The following is a 27,636-nucleotide window of genomic DNA, read 5'->3' as shown; positions in this document are numbered from 1 at the left end:
TTGATCTGTGTACATTACATGTGGTGGATTGGCTGGTTGCAGTCATGTTCCAACCCCCTCGTCATCCTATTGCCAGAAAACCTGAGGCAGATGCGACATTGACAACTGCAGAAAGCAATGGCTCCTCTGCTTCTGGCATTTCAAATCCACTTTAACTTGTCACACAGAGATCTAATGTGGTTTCTTTGCCAAATCAATATCTCTGGAACACTTGCTCCTCTCTGAGGTCTAAAAATGAATGCATAAACCTACACACTCTTTTAGAGGGAGAATTCTTTCCATGTTGCCTTTTTAGCAAAAGAAGCCAGCCCAGCGTTATTTAAAAGCAGATGAGGAAATAAATCAATACTAAACATTCTCATGTTTGTATCCTGTTGAAAATTGATTGATTTCCTACCTGTGCTCTTTAAACAGTCTACATTTGTCAGTATTTAAATGAGACATTATTTTGGTTTCCAACATAGTACAACAAAGAAATGTAACACAAAGTAACTTAACAAAACACATTAAGAGACTGCAAGGCATATGTGCTGTGGCTGTGATCTCAATCTGCATTTACTGCTCTGTGATTGTTTTTGCAGATGCCTCGAAGCTAGCAGTTCCCATTTTTTCACTGTCTACATGAACTGTTTAGTTCAATTAATCTCTAGGTAGGTTTGATCAGTTATTAGACCTTGAAAGACATTAGACTCACTCACTGACAAAGCTACATTGAAAGTAGACAAGTGAAAGTTAAAAAAAAATGCAATTCACTACACATCTACTTGCAGCTATTCAATGTCTTACATGAATAGGTCCTTCTGGTGCACACTGAAGGTTCCTTAGTAGTTTTAATGCTGTACTGTTTCAAACAGCACTATGTGAAAGCACACCAGCAGGGTCCTCTGTATAGATCAATTTATAGTTAGCATATTAGCATTCTTTAGAAACTGCACCTCCACAAGGTGCACTGCCTCACCATGTAGGCAAGCTCTTATGTAAGCTGTTCCCAGGAATATCCCCTCCGGAAAACGGTTCTTCCTGGAATGATTTTACAGGGTCAGATCATTCTTTTTGGTGTTTTAATGTTATAAACAGAAGTACTGTCCTACCTTCTGAATGTTGTACATCCAACATGACATTACATTCAAGGGACAGGGTATCAAGGTCCTCCTTCAACATTTGTGCCGCACAAGTAGCACAATGCTCCACTCACAGGCTGGTATGCACAGTCAAACACACATTTGGATAAACAGGATTCTGCTGACTCAGGGAAAAAAGGTAGCTAGACCAGGATTGGCAACCTACGGAAACGTGTGCCAAAGGTGGCACGCGAGCCAATTTTTAATGGAATGCTGCTGCCAGCTGAGGTCCCAGCCACCAGCCCCCCTCAGCCTGCTGCCAGCCTGGATGAAAGAAACCTCAGGCCAGCAGTGGGCTGAGAGAGGCCAGCGGTCAGGACCCCAGAGTGGCGGCGGGCTGTCTCAGCCCACTGCCAGTCTGGGGTCCCGGCTGCCGGCCCCACTCAGCCCGCTGCTTTCCGACAGGGGGTTCCTCCAGGAAGGGCAGGCAGCCACTGGCCAGGGATTCTTCCCCGTGGGGCAGCGGAAAGGCACCTCGGTAATCTTGGATGTGAGTTCCGAAGTCCCTGCCCACAGGGCTTGGGGAGCACTGGGGGAACTGGGCTCTGGGAAGCAGCTGCGTTTGGGCTCCCAGATGCTGCATAAGCAGCTTGTGCGACTCTCGGCCCCTGGACTTTAAAGGGGGAGTCTGGGCTGCTGCATGGTGTTGCGAGTTGCAACTGGCTCCCCTCTTTGCATGGCTCCGCTGCCACCTCATGCTCCCACTCTCCTCTTCCCTTCTCTGGCACTGCATCAGCCCAGGAGCCCTTTATGTGGTAGCAGTGTCCCCCTTCACCGCTCCCCCCCCCGTTGCTAGTACAGTCGCTGCTTTTCCTCTTAAATGCACATGCTATCATCTTCTGAACTTGAAAAGTATCTGCGGTGTTTCAGTATTGCATGGAGAGATGGGCCCCAGAAAGGGCGAAATCTATATGGACTATCCATTTAGATCAGTGGTAGGCAACCTATGGCATGCGTGCCAAAGGCAGCACACAAGCTAATTATCAGTGCCACTTGCACTGCCTGGGTCCTGGCCACCAGTCTTGGGGGCTCTGCATTTTAATTTAATTTTAAATGAAGCTTCTTAAACACTTGTAAAACCTTATTTACTTTACATACAACAATAGTTTAGTTATATAGTATAGACTTATAGAAAGAGACCTTCTAAAAACATTAAAATGTATTACTGGCACACGAAACCTTAAATTAGAGTGAATAAATGAAGACTCGGCACACCACTTCTGAAAGATTGCTGACCCTTGAGCTAGACTGTAGTGTTGGAAATTAAGACAGGGGTAATCCAGAGTTCTAGGAATAGGAATGTTCCTAAAACCGAAGAGCTTGAAAGCTTTTGCCCAGTTTTTGTAATGAAATGGTGGAGACAAATGGACAGAAGCAGAACTCTGAAATATATCACCTGCAATGGATAGAGGAGTATGTCGAATATGTTTGGATGTAGCTGAGGCAAGCATATTATATAGGGACTAAAGATGAGACATTCTGGGTATGTCTACATTGCAATGTAAGCCCAGGATTAGTGGAATGCAAATCAGCAAAACTTGGGTTCGAGAACCCAGGATTTGAGCATCTATATTAGTTGCTGAATTTTTGAACTCAGGCCTTGGCCTGGGACTTCATCATCCACACTGCAGTACGCAGGTCTGAGTCCAGCCAACCATACCCCAAACTTCCAATGTGGCTGCTCTAACCCTTTGTTTTTAGTGTAGTGTGGAAAGACGGGAGTGTCCACCCAGCAGATCATGGGAAGCTTGAGCAGCCTGTCAACACATCCTTCCAAGTGGTCATTTCAGTCCCTGTGCTCCCAGGAACCGGAGTCATCGGCATGGAAGAGTCAGAATTTGAAGAATTTCTCTCACTCGCGTTTTGACTCTTTTTTAAAGAAATGGGCAGAACTTCCATGAGACACTGGTGGACACTCTAGCATCATTTTCTGACCATCAAAGGCACCTGACAGAGCTAGGGATGGAGGTGGAGGACACTACATGCAGACTGAAACTTGCTGATGATGCTCAGAACACTCAGTATGGACTCTGATGCCTTCGATGTAGACAGGTCCTTCAGGTCAAGGGCCACAAGCACAGACTGGTGAAACCATGTCATTATGCAGACACGGAATGACTAACAGGGGGTCCAGAACTTGATGAAGAAAGCTCCAGTTCTGAAGTCCTCCATTTCTGAAGCTTTGTGAGCAGCTTCCCCTGACACTTCAGCATGAAGGCACATGCAAAGGCAGCCATGCCGGTCCAGGAGTGGGTTGCTATAACAGACTAGAACAGGAATGGCCAACCTGCAGCTCCAGAGCCACATGCAGCTTTTCAGAAGTTAATATGTGGCTCCTTGTATAGGCACCAATTCCAGGGCTGGAGCTACAGATGCCAACTTTCCAATGTGCCGGGGGGTGCTCACTGCTCTGCCATAGGCCTTGCCCCCACTCCACCCCTTCCTGTGCCCTCCCCTGAGCCTGCCATGCCCTCGCTCCCCCCGCCCCCCAGAGCCTCCTGCATGCCACAAAACAGCTGATTAGGAGGTGAAAGGAGGGAGGGGGAGGTGCTGATCCATGGGGCTGCCAGTAGGTGACAGGCACTGGGAGTGGGGGTGGAGCTGATGGGGGGCTGCTGACATATTACTGTGGCTCTTTGGCAATGTACATTGGTAAATTCTGGCTCCTTCTCAGGCTCAGGTTGGCCACCCCCAATCTAGAAGCTGGCTACTCCAGATTGCTACAAGTCCAGTGCCAACCATTTTGGCATGGACAGTCAACTGTGGGTAAAGTGGAAGCAACCAGGCACGTGGTTTATCCCAAATAGAAAGCATAAGAGATATTCCTGAAGTAAGTGCTGGCTGTGAGAGAACGGAGTTTTCCAAAGTGCTCTGGGGCCATAGATACGACTCGTGTGCCCATAGTTTGCCCTCCTCAAAGAGCACTTGAGTATACAAACGGAACAGGGTACTAACTCACTCCATTGTTATGCAGACACCTGTGGACCAGATGCCAATTTATGTACATCAATGTGGGCTGCACTGGAAAAGTCCATGATACCAGGTTTTCTGCTGAGTGAGAGTCTACATTCAAGGACAGGATAGCTCAGTGGTTTGAGCATTGGCCTGCTAAACCCAGGGTTGTGAGCTCAGTCCTTATGGGGAGGCACGTAGGGATCTAGGGCAAAAATCTCTCTGGGGATTGGTCCTGCTTTGAGCAGGGGGTTGGACTAGATGACCTCCTGATGTCCCTTCCAACACTGATATTCTAGATTGAAAAGGACAGGCTGGGACACTATTCCCACCAAATGGCATTGTCATAAATGGAGTTACTGTTCCCACAGTGATTCTTGGGAACCCCACGTACCGCCTGTTGCCTTGGCGTATGAAGCCATGTCCTCATCTCAGACGTCCTGGCAAAGGAAGGTAGGTGTAGAATGGTGGCAGATTTAAGTCTCACCAGCACTGTCTACAGACCCATGTGGATCCCCATGTCACCAATGCTGTCCATGTCACTGGGGCTTGCTGTGCTCTTCACAGTCTTTGTGAACCCAGAGGTGAGCCATTTCCCCCTGGATGGCCTGTGACAGCAATGGACTGCTGAACTAGTATGCTCAGCCTACTACCATTACCACAGCTGGAGCTGGATGCACATGGGCAACAGAAGTCAGGGATGATCTGTACTCCCATATCTAGGGTGACCAGATAGCAAATGTGAAAAATCAGGACAGTGGTAGGGGTGGGGGCTTATAGGAGCCTATATAAGAAAAAGACCCAAAAATCGGGACTGTTCCTATAACATCGGGACATCTGATCACTCTACCCACATCATGGACTTGCATGGGGCAATAGAGGGAGAATAGTACCTTTGTGAATATGCTTGGTAATGCAAAGCTTTCAGTACATTAGATAAGGGAGAGGGGGCTTGATTGCCATATAGTGTACTTATGACTGATGTGAGCACTTATGAAATGGGGAGGAGGAGCGGCAGAACTATGGCTTAAGAGAGATGAATTGACAAATAAATAGTGTTCACATACAACTTCCAAGTGTTCTCATGGGTTTATTATTTGAAATACACATTATATGATGTGATAGTAATACAATTTTTAATAAAGGAAACTTTTTGAACTTTTATTAGAAAAGCACAATAATAAATTATTGCCACTCAGGCCACCTGCCATTAGCATACCAAAACATCAGTAACAGCAAAATCTTAAACAAAACCATCAACAAAACACATGGAAAAGTGCAAACAGTGAAATAATTTCCAAGATGGAAAATCCCTACCATGCCATGACCATTGGGCCCCCATTCTCCTTTCCCTTCTTTACACATTTGCCGTGAACTGGATGCTGAGGCAGGTGGGTGGAGGCATCCATTGTAGAGGGGTTCACTATGGGGAAATGCAAGGGATCTGTTGATAGGGCCCAAAAGCATGCACATCCAGCCGTGGAATTGTGTCCAAACAGTTCCTGGTCTTCAGCACATTATGCTAGGGAGGGAACTCAGGCAATGGTGCAGGTGCAGCAGGAGCCTGCCATCTTGTGGCCATAAGTGAAAGCTGCTGCTCCAACAGTTCTACTTCCTCCCTTAATTGCCATTCCTCTTCCAGAAATTGCACAGCACAGGTCTGCTGCTGCAGTGAAATCCTCTCCTCAAGCTATGCAGCCAGCCTGAGCCCTTCTGCTTGCCTCCCATCTGCCTTTCCCTTGCTGCAAGTCCCTCGCTCTTTGATATTGGACCTGCTTGTTGGCCCAATCCAGAAAGTCAACTATAAATTCATCACAGAAACGCTTCCATCCAGGTATGTGGGCGAGCTGTCGAGGGATACAGGTTATAGAGGTCAATGCGCCTGGAAGCGGACAAGACACAGAAAGTTGTGGTCTCTAGCGTCTCAGTACATGTGCACAGAAAAATTCCTTTTGGAATTTCAAGGACATAAAAAAGACGGTTACTCACCTTTGTAACTGTTGTTCTTCGAGATATGTTGCTCATATCCATTCCAGTTAGGTGTGCGTGCCACGCGTGCATGTTCGTCAGAAGACTTTTACCCTAGCAACTCCAGTGGGCCGGCAAGTCACCCCCTAGAGTGGCGCCGGCATGGCGCTCGATATATACCCCTGCTGGCCCACTCGCTCCTCAGTTCCTTCTTGCCGGCTACTTCGACAGTGGGGAAGGAGGGCGGGTGTGGAATGGATATGAGCAACACATCTCGAAGAACAACAGTTACAAAGGAGAGTAACGGTCTTTTCTTCTTCGAGTGATTGCTCATATCCATTCCAGTTAGGTGAATCCCAAGCCTTACCTAGGCAGTGGGGTCGGAGTGAGAAGCCGCGGCATGAAGCACTGCAGAGCCGAAGGCCGTGTCATCTCTGGACTGCTGGACCAGGGCATAATGGGAAGCGAAGGTGTGGACGGAGGACCAGGTCGCCGCCCTACAGATCTCCTGGATGGGCACACGGGCGAGGAAAGCCATCGATGATACTTGCGCCCTGGTGGAGTGCGCAGTCACATGGCCTGTAGGGATGTGGGCCAAGTCATAACAGGTCCTGATACAGGACGTCACCCATGAGGAGATCCCCTGTGAGGAAATGGGTAGCCCTTTGATTCGGTCTGCTACCGCCACAAAGAGCTGGGGAGATTTGCGGAACAGTTTGGTCCTTTCCACATAAGATGCGAGTGCCCGTCGGACATCAAGCGAGTGGAGCTGTTGCTCCCTGCGGGACGAATGGGGCTTTGGGAAAAAGACAGGGAGAAAGATTTCCTGGTTGACATGAAAGGCTGAGACCACCTTTGGGAGTAAGGCAGGGTGTGGCCTCAGCTGCACCTTGTCTTTATGGAAGACCGTATACGGGGGATCTACCGTGAGGGCCCAGAGTTCCGACACCGTCTGGCTGAGGTGATGGCCACCAGGAAGGAAGTCTTCCAGGAGAGATAGAGCAGGGAGCAAGTTGCTAACGGCTCAAATGGCAGGCCCATGAGCCAAGTCAGAACCAGGTTGAGATCCCAGGTAGGGGCAGTGGGTCGAACCTGGGGGTAGAGATGTTCTAATCCTTTTAGGAATCTGGTCACCATAGGGTGAGAGAAAACCGAACGGCCATCTCCCCCCAGGTGAAAGGTGGAGATAGCTGCCAGGTGAACCCGAAGGGACGATGTTGCCAGGCCCTGCTGCTTTAGGGACCAGATGTAATCCAGAATATTGGCGATAGAGACCTCAGCAGGGAGGAAACCCCTCTCCTTGCACCAACAGGAGAAACGCTTCCACTTGGCCGACTACGTCGCTCTAGTGGAAGGTTTCCTGCTGCTCAGGAGTACTTGACGTACCGGGGTAGAGCACCGTAGCTCAGACCTGGTCAGCCACGCAGGAGCCACGCTATGAGGTGCAGAGACTGGAGGTCCGGGTGACGGAGCCTGCCGTGGTCCTGGGTGATCAGGTCCAGGTGAAGTGGCAGGGGGACTGGGTTGGCTAGAGACAGGTCCAGCAACATCAAATACCAATGTTGCCTGGGCCACGCTGGAGCTATCATAATCAAGTGGGCCCTGTCCCTGCGCACCTCCAGAAGGACCTTGTGGACAAGCGGGAATGGAAGGAACGCGTAGAACAGGTGCGTCGTCCACGGAATAAGAAAGGCATCCGCTACCGACCCTGGTTCCCGGCCTTGAAAGGAGCAGAACATCTGGCATTTCCTGTTCCCTCTGGACGCGAAGAGGTCCATCCAGGGACAACCCCACCTCTGGAAGAGTGAGTGGGCGATGTCCGGGCAAAGGGACCATTCGTATGAAAGGAAGGATCTTCTCAGACGGTCTGCCAGCGTGTTCCGTACTCCGGGAAGAAAGGATGCCATGAGGTGAATGGAGTGGGCTATACAAAAGTCCCAGAGCCGCATTGCCTCCTGACATAGGGGAGAGGATCTCGTGCTACCCTGCTTGTTGATATAGAACATGGTCGTTGTGTTGTCGGTGAATAAGGAGACACAGCGACCTTGAAGCTGATAGGAGAACGCTTGGCAAGCAAGGCGGACCACTCTCAACTCCCCTATGTTGATGTGGAGGGCCACCTCCTGAGGAGACCACTGGCCCTGTGTCCTCAGGGTTCCAAGGTGGGCCCCCCAACCCAGATCTGAGGCATCCGTTGTTATGGACACCGAGGGCTGGGGCGGATGAAACGGGAGCCCCGCACACACCACGGACTGGTCCAGCCACCACCGCAGGGAATCCAATACCTCCCGGGGGACGGCGATAACTGCGTCCAGCAGATGCCTGGCCGGACGGTATTGGCTGATAAGCTAGGACTGGAGGGGCCTCATGCGAAGCCACGCACAACCCATAATGAAGGTACAGGCCGCCATGTGGCCTAAGAGGGTTAGGCACGTCCTTATAGAGGTCAAGGGAGCTGCCTGTAGACGCCGAATGATGGCCGACAGCGTCTGAAACCTGGACAGCGGCAGAACGGCCCTGGCCAAGGTGGAGTCCAGAATGGCTCCAATGAACTCTATCCTCTGCATGGGAAGCAGAGTGGACTTGCCTACATTGAGGATAAGGCCCAAATCTCCAAAGAGTCTGCTGACCGTGCAGACATAGTTGAGGACCTGCGATTCTGACGTGCCTCAAATCAGCCAGTCGTCGAGGTAGGGGAATACGTGTATGCGACTGCGTCGAAGATGGGCGACGACGACAGCCATGCATTTCGTGAATACCCTCGGGGCCGTGGAGAGGCCAAACGGGAGGACCGCAAATTGATAGTGGTGGCGGTCAATCACGAACCGAAGAAAACGTCTGTGTTGCGGGAAAATGGCTATATGAAAATAAGCGTCCTGCATGTCGAGGGCGACATACCAGTCTCCAGGATCCAGAGATCCAGATCCAGGATCCAGAGATGGGATAATGGTCCCCAAGGATACCATGCAGAACTTCAACTTCACCACATATCTTTGGGGATCAGAAAGTAGCGGGAATAAAACCCTTTGTCCTTTTCATTCTCTGGAACCGCCTCTATGGCTCCTTTGTCGAGGAGTGTCCGCACCTCCTGAAGGATGATTTGCTCATGAGAGGGGTCCCTGAAGAGGGACGAGAGTGGGGGGCGGGAGGGAGGGTGCGAAATAAATTGTAGACGGTATCCCGTTTGCACCGTGCGTAAGACCCATCGGTCGGATGTTATTTGGGTCCACGTCGGGAGGAAGAACGAAAGACGGTTGGAAAACAGAGGGGACGGATCCGTGGAGGAAACTGGTACAGCGTCCTCAGGCACACCTTCAAAACGAAGGTTTTGGGCCCGATGGGGCTTTAGAGGAGTTCTGATTCTGCCCCCCTTGGCTTCCCAATTGTCTGCGCCGGCCATTGCTGCTTCGGCGCCTGCTAAAGTCTTGACGCTGGCGGGGCTGGGGATAGGGCTGGCGCTGCTGCTGATGAGGCCGGAAGGGCCTGCGCTGTGTCCCGGGAGTGTGAATCCCTAGTGAGCGTATGATGACCCTATTGTCTTTCAGGCTTTTCAGCCTGGGGTCAGCCTTCTCTGAAAACAGGCCCTGACCTTCAAACGGAAGATCCTGGATGGTGTATTGGAGCTCCGGAGGAAGGCCAGAAACCTGTAGCCAGGAGATGCTGCGCATGATAACTCCAGAAGCCAGAGTTCTGGCGGCCAAGTCTGCTGAGTCCAAGGATGCCTGCAATGAAATTCTCGCGACCTTCTTGCCTTCATCAAGAATCACAGCGAATTCTTGACGCGCATCCTGAGGCAACAACTCCTTGAACTTATCCGCCGCTACCCAGGAATTATAAGCATAGCGGCTAAGGAATGCCTGTTGGTTAGACACCCGGAGTTGGAGGGCGCCCACTGGAGTAGACCTTCTGGCCTAGCAGGTCCATGTGCCTCGCCTCTTTGGACTTCGGTGCTGGGGCCTGCTGCCTGTGGCGCTCCCTCTCGTCCACAGACTGCACGACGAGGGAGCACGGGGGCGGGTGGACATGCAGATACTCATACACTTTGGAAGGTGCCATGCACTTGCGTTCCACCCCACATGCAGCAGGAGGGATGGAAGTCGGTGACTGCCAGATGGTATTGGCATTGGCTTGAATAGTCCTAATGAAGGGAAGGGTGACTCTGCTGGGACCATCCGCTGAGAGAATGCTCACCACAGGATCTTAGATTTCCGAGACCTCCTCAGCCTGCAAGTTCATGTTTTGCGCTACACGCCTGAGGAGGTCCTGATGCGCCCCGAGGTCGAGTGGGGGGGACTGGAGGATGACGTTCCCGCCACTGCCTCATTGGGGGAGGATGATGAGGAGACCCCCGGTAGGAGAGGGTCCACGGGGGGCTCCATCTGTACCAACGCCTCTGATCCTGGAGGAAGCTCAGGGTCTTGCTGGTTAGACCGGTCTTCCCCTGTCGGAGAAGGGGGAGGGCGAGACAATGAGGTCTCCGGAGCCCAGCGCTCAGATGTCGCTGGTCGCGGTGGAATGAACTGAGAGCCCTGGGCTTGATGGTACGCCCAGGGCGTCCAGAAGCCCCACTGTTGCGGTCCCTGTTCCTGCGGGGGGGGGAGCTTGGAAGAGGGCAGCAGGCCTGTCTGCGTCCAGAGCGTACATGCTGTCTGAGACAGACGGCTGCCAGGACGGCCATGGTGGGGCCGAACGGGGCTCATAGGGCTCCCTCGGCCTTGACGTCGAAGGCCTCCTCAGTGCCGGTGACCGGTACCGGGAATCGTACCGGTGCCAGGATCGGGACCCTACTACCAGCACGGTGCTGGGATAGGGACCGGGACCTGCTGCCAGCGCGGTGCCGGGAGGTTGACCGGGACCGGGACCTGCCACTGGCGCAGTGTCGGGAGGTCGACCGGGGTGCTGACCGCCGACGAGAACGGCTTCTCGAGTCTCGTTGCCGGTAGCGGCAACTCAATTCAGACCGGTGCCGGGAGTAGCGAGACCGCCTGGAAGATGACTGGCACCGCGAGTACGACCGGTACTGCCGTGGGGAGCGGTGCCGGGACTGCGAGCGGCACCTGGAGCGAGAACGACCATGGTGCCGGGACCTCGATGGGGATTGGTGCCGGCTGGGCGAGTCCGGAGACGGCGCTCGCATGGTCGCAGGCTTGCCTCTAGATAGAACCCACACCGGAGGCACCGGGGGTTGAGGCAGCCTGGGCTCAGTCAGAGCAATTAGGTCCCGCGCCGAAGCGAATGTCTCGGGCATCAAAGGGACCAACAGCTCAACCCCGGATCTTATAGGGATTATATGAGGGACCGGACTCGACGGACCTCCGGGACCCGGAATCGACAGAATCCCTGGTGGCGGGGCCGCAGCAGAGGTAGATGCCGGGCGCTCCGCTCGAGTCTGCGAGGTTGGAGTGGCAGACGTAGAGGGCCTTGAATCGAGTCCCGGTGCCGGGGAAGGTTGGTGCCGGGGCGTCTTTCGGGAGCCGGCGCGGTCCAGTGCCGGAGCGGAGCCGGCGCTCTGCGTTGGGGCCACAGGGTTAAGTGCCGCTTCCATCAGGAGAGTCCTTAACCTCTGGTCTCTCTCCTTCTTTGTCCTAGGCTTAAAAGCCTTGCAGATGCGGCACTTATCTGAAATGTGCGATTCCCCCAGGCACTTCAGACAGGCGTCGTAGGGATCACTCGTTGGCATTGGCTTCTTGCAGGCCGAGCACTGTTTGAAACCCGGCGAACCAGGCATGGGCCCGGTGCCGGGTGTGGGAAAGGGCTAAAGCCCAAGCCCGTTAACTAAGTATATACAGCTATGCACTAAAAGTTAACAATAACGAAAAGTCCAACTACCATTACAACTATCTACAACTATGAGAACAATGAAACGTAGGAGAGCTAGGGACGTGGAGGACAGCTATGCCGCGCTCCACAGTTCCAACGACCAACACGGCGGTAAGAAGGAACTGAGGAGCAGGTGGGCCGGCAGGGGTATATATCGGGCGCCATGCCAGCGCCACTCTAGGGGGCGACCTGCCAGCCCACTGGAGTTGCTAGGGTAAAAGTCTTCTGACGAACGTGCACGCGTGGCACGCACACCTAACTGGAATGGATATGAGCAATCACTCGAAGAAGAATATCACATTGTAAAAACTGTACTTCAGTTGTTAGAGGGACATTCAAACCACAGAAGCTCCCTGGACACAGCTAGGTTAATTACAGTGAAGGATGCGCACAGAGCCTGGTAAGTCAAAAATCACATCTGCTTTTTTCTAAAAATTGCAGACCGGTCGGGCTTTGGACTTGTGTGTTGGTGTGGCGTTCTACGTAAGCCTCCTCTATCATTTCAGGCATTCCACATTTTGGAGGACATAACAGTTCTCATGGTTCCTGAGTGACAAAGAGAGGTTTTATTCCAAGCTGCTGGGGGGAGAAGCCAGCTGTGCGTGCCACCGAAGTATTCGAACATAGGGTGAGTGAACAGCACATCTACAAGTGGAGTAGGCTAATCAGCTATTGATGTGGCGCTGAAAAATACACCCTTCCCCAAAATGTGACTGCATCTCTGGAGTTTCTTCTTCAGGAAAAGTTTGCAGCTGTCAGCACCTAGGATTGGATTACCATTCACGAAGAAATCAACAGGACGCTGCGTTAGTGTCCACATGGGTTGGTGCCTCCCCGCAGCTTCTGATAAAGCCTGTTATGGCTGCATGCAAACACACAGAACTCCATCGGCATCCACCTTCCTCCCCTCACCCCCAGCACACTTCTGGACTGCATTCAACCCCCAGATGTATTTCAGGCAAATGATGTTGTCACCCATAGACCACATTGACTACATTTTAACTGAAATGGACTGCATTTCAAACCCTGTATCCCTTACAGTTCACGGTTTGCAAGCAGCTCGTTACACCATATGGCTGGTACTAGGATGACCAGAGGGCAAGTGTGAAAAATCGGGATGGGGATGGGGGGTAATAGGTGCCTATATAAGAATGTGTCCCCAACATTGGGACATCTGGTCACCCTAGCTGGTACAGAGAGCAAAGCTTATAGGGAAGGCAATATTTTTATTTTTATTTTTAACGAACAGCCTATCTGAACAAAAATTCACTTTTAGAGGCTTGTTTCACCGCTTGTACTTTGCAGTCTCCATTTTAAATTCTACAGGGGGGCGGGGGGGCATGGGACGTCAAGATACTGTCATGTAAACCACCATTAGCGGATACATGCTGGTACCTAGGGCTAGTAATAACTTGCGCATTGGTTCATAAAATGAAAATCACTCCCACGGCTATATTAATTAACACAAAAATGGAGCCAGAAACTTCTTCTGTCTCTTCTACTTCTGCTGCTGGTCCCTTGGTACGCCAGTCCTTGGGGACGGGGGGGAGGCATCAAAAAGCTCCTCCCAGTACGGTCCCATGATATGCTGCAGCTGGTTCTGTAGGGGTAGGCTTCATTACTAGAGTCCCTTCAATGCACTCATCCTGCACCTGCTGATGGCTCCCATCCATTCACATGCTAGATTCTGGGGTCAGCCAGGACCCATCCTGGCTGACCAGGTCATCACACACCAGTGTTTGCTCCACGATAGGCGCAGTACTAGTTCCCAGTTAAAGATCTTGTAAAATGGGCATGATGACAGGGAGTTCCCCGAGATGCGGTTCTTGTCCCTGGCTTTGCAGTAGTCAGTCTTGAGCCCCTTAATCTGCTCCCTGCACTGGTCAACAGTCTGGTAAATTTCCAACACTACCAGCTTCTTTGCTATTTGCTGGGAGGCATAGTCTTTCCTGGTACTCTCACTGAAATCTAACGTTTTGCTGGCCTCACACACCACAAATTCATCAAAATCTGGCTGCAACCAACAAGCAGACTTCTGGTCAGTGGTCACTGCAAATGCAGGAAAAGGTTCACTGTGTTTGCAGCTCAGTGGTCAGAGGAAAATGGAAGGGTTAAATGCCAAGCTGTACTTGAACAAAGGGTTTGCTTCCATTTCCTGGGAGTCAATAGGTGACTCATGGGATAGAAAGGACAAAGAACACTGGTCCATGGGACTTCTAGGCATTGGCAGACTTCCAGGGCTGAGTCTGGCATGGATGCATCCACAGTGCAAAAGAATAAGACTTAAATTCTGCATCCCAGCTAGATTTGCACTCGAAACTTCCACCCCCCTATGGTACGACAGCCTGGATATTAGTCTCAGAGTTTTGTGGGTAGATGGAAGAGTGGTTAGGAGATCAGAGTCTAGCCTTACATTCCTGTGTAGACATACCTTCTGTTCTAAGGGTGGAGCATGAGGCTTACATTCAGGAACACCCAAACTGTAGTCCAGTCTTTGCCATTGATATGCTGTGTGACCATGGGAAAGTCAATTATCTCTATTACCACCATTTATATAATGGTGATATTATCTACCAGTGTGTAGCATTATTTGTAAAGAATTTTAAACATGTATTATTTGCACACTGCACAAATTCAGGTATTTGACATATTTTAATAAATTCAAGACATTCCAATTTTAAACAGAGCTTTGAAGCGGTATTTCTATGCTCATACAGCTGGCTACTAAAGACATAGTTGGAAGGGAAAAAAATCCCCAAGAGTTAGATTTCAAATGCATAGTTAGCACTACAAGATACACATCTTTTAAAAAATCCCTTGAGGATCTGTTATATTAAAATTCTAGTCACAGTTTGCATTAAGACAGCTTATTGTTTTCTACTTAAACTTGGGAACTGTTTGTAAATTTAAATATAGTTTCTTTACAGAAGCTTCATTTTTTATTACAAATGTAGATCTTAACAAAATGCTGTACTGTAATGTTTGACAATTTTACCCCCTTTCCATAAGGAACAATAGAAAGAGCTAGAAAAATAAGTAGTGATGTAGTTATTAGACAACCTGCAATCTCAAAATTCTGGAATTTATTTGCCGGTAGATGTGCTATTCTTTATACGTTCTAATACGAATCACATAATCATGATCTTGATTAGGCCCTATGACATTTTCTTCCAATTGTGTATGGAAGGCATGTCAGATCCTACCAAAGTTACTTGGATAGTCTGACTTATGTCCATAAAATCAGTTTTTGGGGGGATCAGGATGTTGTGAAGTTATGGGAAGCAGGTATAGCTTTAAAGAAACCGTTTGTCCTTTTGAGAAGCAAAGAGAAAGATGGAGAATTTATACAAAAACTACCGGTAGGTTGGATTTAACTTCACTTACAGCTCAAAGAATGATCCAGACAGAGGTACTAGAAAGATTTATGAGGCTCTTTGTTCTAAGAGCAGCACAGATTCTTACGGCACAAACAGCTTTTTATGAAAATACTACTGGGTAAGCTGTCCAAGGCAGGAAACGCTTTTCTGTATCAGTCAGAAGCGAGAACATTTCACATAAAACTCCATATTCCACATAGCTACTATACATAGTTAATAGATGTTCTTTATGACTTTCAAGCATGGTTCTGTCCTCTGTCTTTATTCTTTTTTCTCTGTATTTCACAGGTCTCTCATTGCCTTGAAACATAAGGATGTATAGTCCATCCCATGTGAAGGATGGATTTTAACATTAAATTAGTATGCTCTATGCCTGAAAAAAATGATGAATTGAATTGTCTTTATAAGCTGCACCTTCATTTATGAGTGTATTAATACATATATTATTACCTGAAAATAAACCGTAGCTGAGGGGATGGGAGAATGCAGAATAATAAGTCTAAGAATAAAGAGAAGGGCGCATCTGCCAAAGGGAAGTGTGCTGCCAGTTCCTCACCAAGAAACAAACTAATAAGTTATGCTCTAAACCAGTGGTTCTCAACCTATTTACCATTGTGGGCCACATATGCAGCTCTCTGTGTGTTATGTGGGCCACATCCACACAATATATATACTATCTGTCCTGTATGGCCCTGTGGATGGCACATGGGCCACAGCTATGTGCTGATTGGATCACAAGTGGCCCGTGGGCGGCAGATTGAGAACCACAGCTCTAAACAAAGTCAACCCAGGAAGTAGAAAGCAGGAAATCATAATATCCCAATGAGTTCTATATGAAATCTCATGAATCCCACAATCTTCTCCAAGGACTGAACTTCATTTTCCAGGTGTTGGCATTTTTATTACATGTCAAGATAGATGATGGAATGAAAATAATCGCCAGATATAATATCTGTATGAATAACATCTCTACATTTTGCATCTACTAGTGCTCACAGAGGGTGAAATTGACCCCTGCACAGAGGGACAGCACAAGACCTATGCACTACATGAGCCAACAGCACGGGACTAACATAGGACTAAAATTGCGTACAGAGGCCTTGGGCTGGCCCACATCAGAGGGGTGAATTTCACAAGAGAACCCAATCCTAGTGCCATTCCAGTTCATTAATACAAAACAAAGAGGAGTTTTAGATGTCATTCAACTGAAAGTTACATTATAAAGAATACTGATTAAACTGAATCAGTTAAATTTCTTGGACTAACTTAAAGCAAACTGACATGGGACAATTTTCTAAAAAAAAAATCAAACCACCACCACCACACATGGTTGTGACCCAAATGAGGTTGCAGGCTCAATAGACTTCATTGTATCGCATTTCCCCGAACAGTTAACGAATGTATTCCAAAGAGATCCCTAGAAGTACACAGCATCAATGACTCATCACAATGAGTTGTATCAGTCACTATTCACCACTCTCTTGAAATAGCAAACATGATATAACTAAAACTTTCTGATGTTAGATATTACCATGGCATGTCATCTAAATAAACAAATAAAATTAAGGGCAAAATCCTGGCCCTACTGGCTTCAAATGGGACCAGAATTTCACCCAAAAGCTTAAAAAGCCAGTGATGGACTGTCAGGTGTGTAGGATTTAGGTGCAGTCTTTGCTCAAGAAAGCACAGGACTGTAACACTAGGGACAGAGGATGAGCATATGGAGGCAAGATTGTGGCATGGAAGAAACTTTCCCAAATTGTCTGACTCAGGTATATGCACTCATCTCCCATGGGCATGCTTTACTTTTAAAAAGGTAATTTATCCTAAGTCACACTGGAATCATGGTATTGGCTTTTTAACTTAAAGACTAAGTGCAATTTTATCTTTGGAAAACTTTTGAGAATTGTGTTTAAAGCACATCATGAAATAGGGCCTTATTATGAAACCCTTCATGTTCTAGTTCCTGAGATATAGCGCACTGTGCTGACTAAAATGTTTAGAATTACAGTACACAATTGTATTCTGCTTGTAGTAAAAATACACTGGCACATTCTATTTTTATTTTAATTATTTTTTATTCAGGAGGAAAGAATGGTCAGATTTATTATTATTATAGTTGTAACAGATGAATAAACTAATATATTTCTTCAAGCCATAAAGGAACTAGCTACAGTTAGAGAAAATGGATCTGGAAAGCTGCAGCAGAAAAGTTCACATGGGAGTAAGGACCCTCATTCCACAGCTATTCCAAGAAAAATAAAAGCTCGAGTCCAGACAGAATCCAGCTGAGTATTTCTCAATATCTTATCAGTTTCAAAATCTGCCAATATTCTCAACGAGTAAAAATTCAGCTGCAGTCCATGGGGAGCTCTGAGATGTACATTTTACTAACTATATACTCATCATTTATTGTTGTTAAAAATGAATATTTGTGCCTTCAATATCTCTAATTAATACATTAGTGCAGCCTTATCTTGCAAACTCAAAAGACTGAGTTTTTTCAAAACTATGGCTGATATTTTAGTGCTTGATCCGGACAGATCTGCTATTTTGAGATTTCTTTAAGGGGGTATGGAGGAAAACGAGGGTATACAGAAACAAGTGAAAAGTTTTACAAAACATTGCTTATCAGTGTTATACCAGACTCATATAAGGGCTGGTCTACACTAGGGGAGGGGATCGATCTAAGATACGCAACTTAGCTATGTGAATAGCGTAGCTGAAGTCGAAGTATCTTAGATTGAGTTACCTACCTTCCTCACAGCGCGGGATTGACGTCCGCGGCTCCCCATCGACTCCGCTACCGCCGTTCACATTGGTGGAGTTCTGGAGTCGACAGGAGCGCATTCGGGGATCGATATATCGCGTCTAGATGAGACGCGATATATCAATCCCCGAGAAATTGATTGCTACCCACCGATACGGCTGGTAGTGAAGACGTACCCTAGGATTAGCACACCCAAATGGTGACTTCACATCACAGGAGTGGGGCAGAAGGGGGAAAGAAAAAGAAAAATCAACTAACACCACTTGTTACATTTATGACTTATTTTCACTGAATAATTTCTGCACACTTCACAAACATAAGAAGATACTGTTATCCTTTTCAAATTGCAGTAGGTAATTATAGAACTTAATTACCAGAGTTGGAAACTCTCCAGATAACCAATGTTAACACCTTTCATCTTACAAAAAATGCCACATGCTCCATAATGTTTACAAGTCTGACCCACCAGCACTACAACATCTAACACTGTGCAAACGCACTAGATTTATTATCGGTTGACAGAGAAGAGAACTACCTCATATGCCAATGCCAATATCTGTAGAATCTAGGTTTTTCTTAACAGCCTTCCATCCAAATACTTACTCAGTGCCAATTAGCTGGTGTTTGATAATGGGTAAAACAGCACACGGTAAAATGGCTGAGCTGAAATGCAGTTCTGTTAGAGACATGTGGTGAAGTAAAACCTAAGAATGAGCAGACAAACTCCTTTAACTTAATGGAATTGTACCTACCTATGCTTGAGCTGAATTCAGCCCATAGAATTCACAGCTTAATTCGGAAGTAACTACTGGTTATCTGAAACACAATACAAGAACTGAAGCACTAAACAGATAGTGACACTGACCATATGTAGACATAGCATGCTTTTCTTATTGCTCCGAATTGCTCATCATCTGTCAAAGACCTCCTGTTTTATAACTATAACAATGAAAATACATTTAGAGTGGCACCAAAATTCCACCCAGTGCAGACAGAAGCCCCTGGAAGGAGGTTCTCAAAAACAAAGAGCTCCAGAATCAATTTTCTTTTTCCAGCTCTCATTATTTTAGTTTCTCATTTTATTCTTCATAACATGATTACAACATTACCGATAAGACTAAGTGATAAATGTCCAACTCAGTTATATTTTTAGATAACTTTATGTGGGTAACAAATTGCCTTGAATATTGCTTGGATTCTTCTGGATCAGTACTTGATTTTGGAATAGAGTAATGGCATGAACATCCCAATTCCCCTAAGGAAAGTGTATACTCTTAATTTAGGGTTTGTCTATATGGACACATAGTTTGTGCCAAGCCTGGGCGTAAATCCACCTCGTACTAGCCTGCCATGCACTATAAGTTCCCTAGCGCATTTTGATGTACTCCTGTTTCAGAGTGGAGTATATCAAAGCCGATTAGGGAACTTTTAGAGCCCAGCAGCAGGGCCCACACAGCCACTTAGTGTGTGGCTGGCTACTGAGTGTAGATTTACACACCAGCTTGCCACAAACTAAGTGTCTGTACAGACAAGCCCTTATTCCCCTTTGTCCTCAAAATGTAGCTATGAGAAGTAAAAGTGTGGTGCAACCTCCTATCCCCAAATCCACTCACTGCTCTGAATCAGAAATTCCATGACTGACCTCTGTTTAAAAGCTAATATTCCCAGGCATGTTAGTTTTCATAACGATGAACCAAGACTCTGGAGAAAATCCTTTGTTTGAACAGAAACCTACCCTATTATGTATGAGACACATTCAAACGTATCAATCCAAACTCAAATTCAAACCCTTTGCTCTTGAAGTTCCAGCTGGGTGAGTCCCTGGCCTTGCAAAACTACTCAACCCGCACTTTAAAACTATGTAATTTAAACCGTGTTGCCTTCCAAAATCATGAAAGAAAGCCATTCATATTTACTGATTCTTAAAAAACCCTTTAAGTATAAAAGGAGACATGGTTCCCTGGTGCTTCCTTTAGACCAGGGTCATGACTCTGCGCAATACATCATCCAAGTGATAACATGCTGATGATGTGTTACACTAACACATCCTTACATGGGAAATGCTCTAATGATCTGTCAGGGTGCTGAATCACTACAGAGCTGTCATTCTGATGATGTGTTACTTAGAGATATGGCTCTGATCTAAAGCAAGCATCAAGGGACCCAACAATGAGAGAATTATATTTTTATATTTCAAGGATTTGGGGTATTGAAAATAACTTTTCATGAAGGAGAAAAATTAAGGTTTGCACTAGTGGATGACTGGCCTCCCATTGAGTTTTTTGAGTAGGCCTCCTCAGATATTCAGCCGGTAGGCAAATTAAGGAAATGTACCCTCTGAATAACATATAGCATGATATTCAAACCTGAGTACTACCGAAGGAATTCCAAGCTAAACATTCATATATTCAAAATGGTCTAATTGTGTACAATACTATGCACAAAAACCTCTATATAAAAGAACATTAAGGTTGCAAAGTCAAGACTAAACATGCCAAGGTTTTTTTAACCTTTCCTAATAGGTCAGGTTTTCTAAACCTTCTATCATTTTTGTTGCTCTTCTCTAGACTGACTCCAATTTGTCCTTATCTTCCCTAAAGTCTTGCAGACAAAACTGAACTCAGTACTCCAGCTGAGGCCTCACCAGAGCAGAGCAGGGCAATCGCCTCCCATGTCTTACATACAATACTCCTGTTATTACACCCCAAAATGTAATTAGCCTTTTTCACAACTGCATCACATTATTGATTCATATTCAATTTGTGGTCCACTAATTCTGTGCCTTTTCAGCAGTACTACTGCCTAGCCAGTTATTGCCTTTTCCTTCCTGTCTGAATAATTTTGTACCTCTGTTTCTTTCCCAGTATCAAAATTAGGCAGACCCATCCATACTTCCCTGGGTCCTCTTTATTCCCCTTGTTAAAGATAGGTATTATGTTTGCCTTTCTCCTGTCCTCCATGAGTTTTCAAAGATAATCACTAACGTTTCCAAGATTGTTCCAGCTAGTTCCTGAAGTACCTGATGGATTTCATCAGGCCTGCTGACTTAAATACATCTAACTTATGTAGAGTTCTTTAGTTGTTCTTTCCCTGTTTTGGCTTGCATTCCTTCCCTCCTGTTGTTAATATTAATCATGTTAAGTATCCAGTCACAACATACCTTTTTAGTGAAGACTGAAGCAAAATAGGCATTAAATACCTTGTCTTCTTAATGTCATCTATTATTAGCTCTCCCTCTCCGCCAAGTAGAGGAGCTATACGTTCTATATCCTTTTTCTTGCCCCTAACATATCTTCTTATTGCCTTTTTATGTCCCATGCTAGGTGTAATTCACTTTGTGTCTTAGCCTTTCTGATTTTGTCTCTACATGCTTGTGCTATTCTTTTCTATTCATCCTGAGCAATTTGTCCACGTTTCCAATTTTCATAGGATTCCTTTTTGATTTTCAGTTCATAGTTTCACCTAGCCTCATTCTCAGAGACAGACAAACCAATTCTGATATTTTCCAGAAGAATTCAGCCTAGAAAATTTCAGCCCAAATGGTCAAAATTTACCAGAGTTATAATCAACTGAAAATGGAGTCTTATAATAGGAAGTGTCAGGCAAACCTAAAAATAGGAGGAGCTTTGTTACAGAAATGGAGACTTAAGTAAACAGGATTAGAGACTTTATAGCCCCTTCCTCCCCCTTTAAAGCCTGTAAATGCTATATCATTAGGAAACAAATACCTTTTGAAAGGCTGGTGAATTACTTTTGAAATCACTATGAATGTAAATAGTTATTTAAACTCAAACCACCTTCTGCAATGGTAATCCATGAACAAAGAGGATTATTCATCACAACTGAGTAGAGATTGGCCTGAACTATTATTCTGGACTCAATTCTACCCCATATTTGAATTTCAGAACCAGATCCAAACTTCTCACATCCACTGCTATTACAATTGGAGGGTGCAAGGTACCCAGGATTAAACGTTTATAAAGACTGAATTAAAATAATGAATGAGCACATGCAAAGTTTGCAAATTCATGTCATAACATTGATAAATCTAGGACTCTGATCATATGCACTTTTGCTAATGAAACTGATCAGAATTCAGATCATGAATCATGGCAACTTTTAATAGAAAAAAATCTTGCCATCAGATATATATGTGCTGAACTCCAATTGCAGTAATTGAGAATTACATCTGTGGATCTAGAGGCAGACCTTGGCTCTTTATAGTCTAATGAGGATAATGGAAATAATGAATAGGCATATTTGAAGTCATAATTAACTACATATGCAATAAGCAGCCAAGGCAAAACTGATACAGCCTATGATTATGCTGATATCAAAACAGTCACATTATCCCATAGTAAACTACTTCTTCCATCCATTATCTAACAATTATCTGACAAGTGACTCAGCCAATCTTTCTCTACAGTTCCGACACAGGCAGTAAGTCCACAATACCCTAGATATGTCTTTTCTGCTTTTATGATTTTGTTTAATAGGGAGTGACTGAAACAAGAAATGATCTTTCTTGCCCTCTCACCATATATTTGAAGAACTGACTTATTCAGGATATCAGGTATAGATGGCAGATAAATGTGGGGATCCTAATTCCTTTAGTTTTGAGTGATGAAACAGGGAAACATGTTTAATGGAGCAGAAAGAATCTAGCCAGAAGAGTAATATTTCAACATCTAGCTATGACAATAGATCAATAATTGTATTACAAATAATTAATAAAATGTTGTTCCTAAAAATGGATTTTCATATTTTATCAATCAGATCATTTGTACAGTAGGTCTAAGAGTGCAAGATGGGTTCCACATCCATTGAAACATTGTTTTATACTGTAAAATATGCAGTTTTATTTACCTGATGCATGGCTTAGTCCGCACTGTATACCTTGCATTACTACCGAGCTACCGAGTGTTACTGACATACCATACAAAACAGCCTTTGCATGTAAATTCTTGTTAACCAAAAAGAAACTTTTACATTCAGCTTCCATGTATTCATGGCATGGTGATTGTTTTCCCTTTGGAAATCTGTTTCTGGTAAAATCTTAAGATTCTTTGAATTGGAGTAAGTGAAATCCACCCTGAAACTCTCAATTCTATTTAGGACAGTGGAGAAAATAAGAACAATAAAAGTAAACAGTACTACTCTAAAGTTGGAGCAGTGGTACACAGGCTCCCCGAGAGAAATGCCACAAAACTGCAGAATTACAAAAGTGAAGACCTATTATAGCTATTCATTTATTTACTCATACTGTACTGCAATATTTTGAATCAGAAAGATGAACAAGTAAGATATTCAGCTTGCCCTACTCTTTCCAAGTATCCCAGCAATACTCAACCTTCCTGCAGATAGCAGATAAGGATGAGTTTTATGTGGCACCCCCATCTAAAAGAGATTACAGATTGGCATGTAATTCACCAATAATCACTGGTATGCAACATCGTATTCATGTATTAGCAGCTCTATACCAACTACATTGCTTTTGTGATTATATTGTCCCTCCAGAACAGGAGGGAGAAGGATCGGTATAGGGAAGCTTGCACTGTCTCTGTTCCTGTGCTACAACTTTTCTTTTCTGATATGGTACTTGAATCCGGTACCCTTCCTGAGCTCTAGAAGTCATTTAAAAACATTTATGGGTTATAGGGATGGAATCCAAGCTGACAGAGATACATTGAGTAAGTTCTTACATATTTTGTGTTGATAAATCAGTCTTATTTCCTGTTTCCTTTGTACCCCAGTAATCTTTTTTCCTGAATACGCCCTTTTTATCTTCATTCATTTCAGAACACTTCACATTTTTTAAAAATGTGTCTATGTAAAGAGACATGAAAATACTAGAGACTGAAAGAGAAATGTTTATGGCCTTTATAACCAATGCTAAAGGGATTCTGTAATATGCTTTCATATCTGTTTCTGTGTTCTTCTAATATTCTAAGATTCATTCTTTTTTGGGAATGGGATGAGCAGGAAACAACTTAAACATACTAAAACAAACACACACACAGTAGCATGTGGGGGAAAATGAGAACAAGTGTGAGCACTGGGTTAAACATAGGATCTTCAGTAGGAGGCCTGGGCAGAAACCAAGGAGCTATAACTATGCAAACCAAAGTGTTAGTACATGTCTTTGGAGTTGGATTAGTGTGGTTCCTATTTTTGAGCTGGGTTTATATCCAACTTAACTGAGTACCTTTAACGTACAATATACAATAACAGAATAAAATATGTTGTGTATTGATATTACAGAGGAAGCCACATGAGAGTTTTTGTGAGCTATGTGTCACAGCCTCAGCTCATATAGAAAGAATTCAGTAGAACCCCCCTGATTTACACTACCTGAAGTTATGGCCTTATATCTCTGCAAATTCATTCATAGGAAAATAGGCTAGTCTTTAAAGCCTATGTCATAAACAGATAGTTAAGGGTTAATGCCTCTTTTACCTGTAAAGGGTTAAGAAGTTCACCTAGCCTAGCTGAAACCTGACCAGAGGAACCAATGGGGGAACAAGATGTTCCAAAAGGAAGAAGGGAAGTTTTTCCTTTGTGTAGAGTCTCAATTTCAACCGGAGTGAAAAAAGATCAAGGAACCAGCCTCTTATCAGAGTAGTAAGTTTTAGAAAGGGATAAATAGGTTTATGTTTATTTTCTTTGTAACTTATCTTGGTACCATTAAGGGAATTATCAAATTTGGGTATTCTTGTGTGTATTAAGATTTTTGCCCAGGGAAACATCCTCTGTGTTTTGAATCTGTTGTCTGTGAGAGTAGCTGGTATGCTAATCTTTCCCAGACGGTTTTCTTTTACCTTTCTTTTCTTTAATTAAAATTCTTTTTTTTAATCTCTGATTGATTTTTTCCTTGTTTTTAGATTCAAGGGGGTTGGATCTGGATCCATCAGGAGTTGGTGGGAGAAAGGAGGAGGGATGGTTAATTTCTCCTTGTTTTAAGATCCAAGGGGTTTGGATCTATGTTCACCAGGAAACTGGTGAAGTCTCTCAAGACTACCCAGGGAAGAAAAGTAGTGCTTGGGGGTGGTGGCAGCGATACTAGATCTAAGCTGGTAATTAAGCTTAGAAGTGTCCATGCAGGTCCCCACATCTGTACCCTAAAGTTCATAGTGGGGAAGGAACCTTGACAGCCTATATATACATTGTTTGGTTTGTTTGTTTTTTTTCCATTGGGTATATAATTAGCTGATCATACCTCTCTCATTCCTATCTCATTCCCCGAGGATTTACCAAGGATAATTAGGCAAATTGAGTTACCTGGACTACACCCTAGTTCTAATTCCTGAGGGAATCAAAATTTTTTGCAGATGCTTCTTGGTAAGCCTAGTTTCTCAAAGTATTTTCCTTTCTTTTTCCCCAGTGACAGTTTACTCTGACACAGTTGTATATTATTGATCCCACTGCATTGTTGATCTGTTCAATCATCTGCACAGTACAGTGTTCTGTGTATTTTCATTATGAGACATTTCCATAACAATCCATACTGAGAATGCTAAAAATATTAATTCTCAGTTTAATAGCTAGCTGTCAGGACCCCACTATTGAACCAAGGCCCATCTGATCTTTATGTAACATCCTTAGCCGCTGTATCATGACAATGCACTGAACTGTTTCCCCTGACCAATAGCCTTAGTGCTAAATGCCTACAGACCCACAGCAGCCATGCCCCAAGCACCTGCTTGGATGTACAGGCAGCAGTCTCACTGAGTATCTGGCCTATATAAAGGCCACAAGAGGACGAGGAAGAGAAAGCTGTCTGAGCAACATTATCTGCTGGTTCCTGCCTAGACCTACTGCCTCACCTGGCCCTACCTTGTTGCCTTGCCTGATCCTGCCTTGCCATCTCACCTGACCTTGCCTCCCCAATCCACTGACCTGGCCACTTGGATTGGATCTTCTGGCTACTGACCCATGTGAGAACTCTGACCATTGCACCTGACACCTATCGACCTCCCAGCTACCTGATCACCTGTGTATACTCTACTACTGCTCTGTACTGCCCTCCTCTCAGCCCTCAGCCACCGGGCATTACACGATCCACTTTTACTGAATAAACAAAGCATCATGTGATTGAAAAAATACTTTAAAATTAAGCAAGTGACATGATTCTGAATAATCTGTGAAGAATGAACAAAAGAAACAGGAGACTAGAAAGAATCAATAGTTGGAGACCAAAATAACTTACGTATGAAATTTAAAAAGGAAAGGATCAAAATTTCATTTGTAAAAAGAGTTAGTAGTTGCAATGTATAGAATTGTTGACCACATTAAGTAACAATCTAAATGATACAAGAAGTAAAACAGCACACAATAAAATGCCTAGGTCCCTTGCAACCAGTGTAGGACTTCAATTAAGCAAGGATTTCACCCAACAAGCCTACGAGTAGAGCAACATGCTATTCAACGTGAGTAAGGTGGAAGAACTGGGTACTTTATTGTCAAAGGTCAACAAAGGGAGGGTGATTCTAGCCAGGTACAGAGATAAATTCTTGATGCACCTTCTTGATGTACCTGACATATCTACAAATATTTAGTTATACAAGAGCCTAATATCAGCATAGAAGCTAGGAAACAAAAAAGTAGAACTCAATGTTGCTAGTGGAGAGATGCTGCTCAAATGGGTGAGATCTTATGAATGCAGAAAGGGGAAAGAATAAAGAAAACATTAAGGGACCCAGGATTTAGCCCTGCGAATACTTACTTTGTACCTGTAAGACTGGAGAAATTATTTTAACCCAATACAGGAAAAGATTTCATTAGAAAGGTAGAAATAAACCAGGGAAGAAATGAACTGAGATCTTGTTGGGTAGGTGTCCAATTACTGGGATGGGGTAATATTTCATAGAACTCAGTCAGATTACATTGTTTAGATGAAATTTCTCAGTTTATCCTAGAAAATATGCAGCTCTGTGAAAGCAGAATTTACCCTAGTCTTTTTAATGACCATTGTTTATATTTTAATGCTAATTTGTCAGTTACTTTTAGTAAATTGTATACTCTTTTATATGGGGTGCTTCTAAATTAAGTATGCTTAACTGAGTACTAGCTAGGAATCAGTCATTTGAAAAGTGATAGAATAAAATCAACTGAATGAAAGCATATACCATAATTTGTTCAAAACAGTTTACTTCCCAACTTTTTCAGCCCTCCTACATCTGAAACTTTCAAAATCACATTCTGGGTACATTCTGTAATACTTTTTATATATTAAGCACTAAATCTTTACTAAAAAAATACCATTATGAGCTCTGTAATACTTAAACAAAATTACGATCATAATATACCACACATTTGATGTGTAAGAAGCAAAAGACACTGGCAGTGACTTAATAGCTCTCTTGTGGTTTCAGTCGCTTTTTTTAAAAAAATGGATGGGCTAGAAGTTTTTTATATTCTTTTTTTCCCAGAGAGACATTTCAATTGCACTAGCTATAATGTCTTCCCTATATTGGTCATATCAAACTGCAAATAACATATCGTAAAGATCCTGCCATAGTTGAACTACTGAGTCATAAAACATAACAGTATGATGTGCACACATTCTGTATCTATAAAAATATATGTACAAATATACATCACAAGCCTATCTACATGCTGGGAAAAGCCC

The sequence above is a fragment of the Gopherus evgoodei genome, chromosome 12 (assembly GCF_007399415.2).
Source record: "Gopherus evgoodei ecotype Sinaloan lineage chromosome 12, rGopEvg1_v1.p, whole genome shotgun sequence".
Taxonomy (NCBI): domain Eukaryota; kingdom Metazoa; phylum Chordata; order Testudines; family Testudinidae; genus Gopherus; species Gopherus evgoodei.
The sequence above is the reverse complement of the archived record's forward strand: the minus strand, read 5'-3'. Positions refer to the sequence as shown.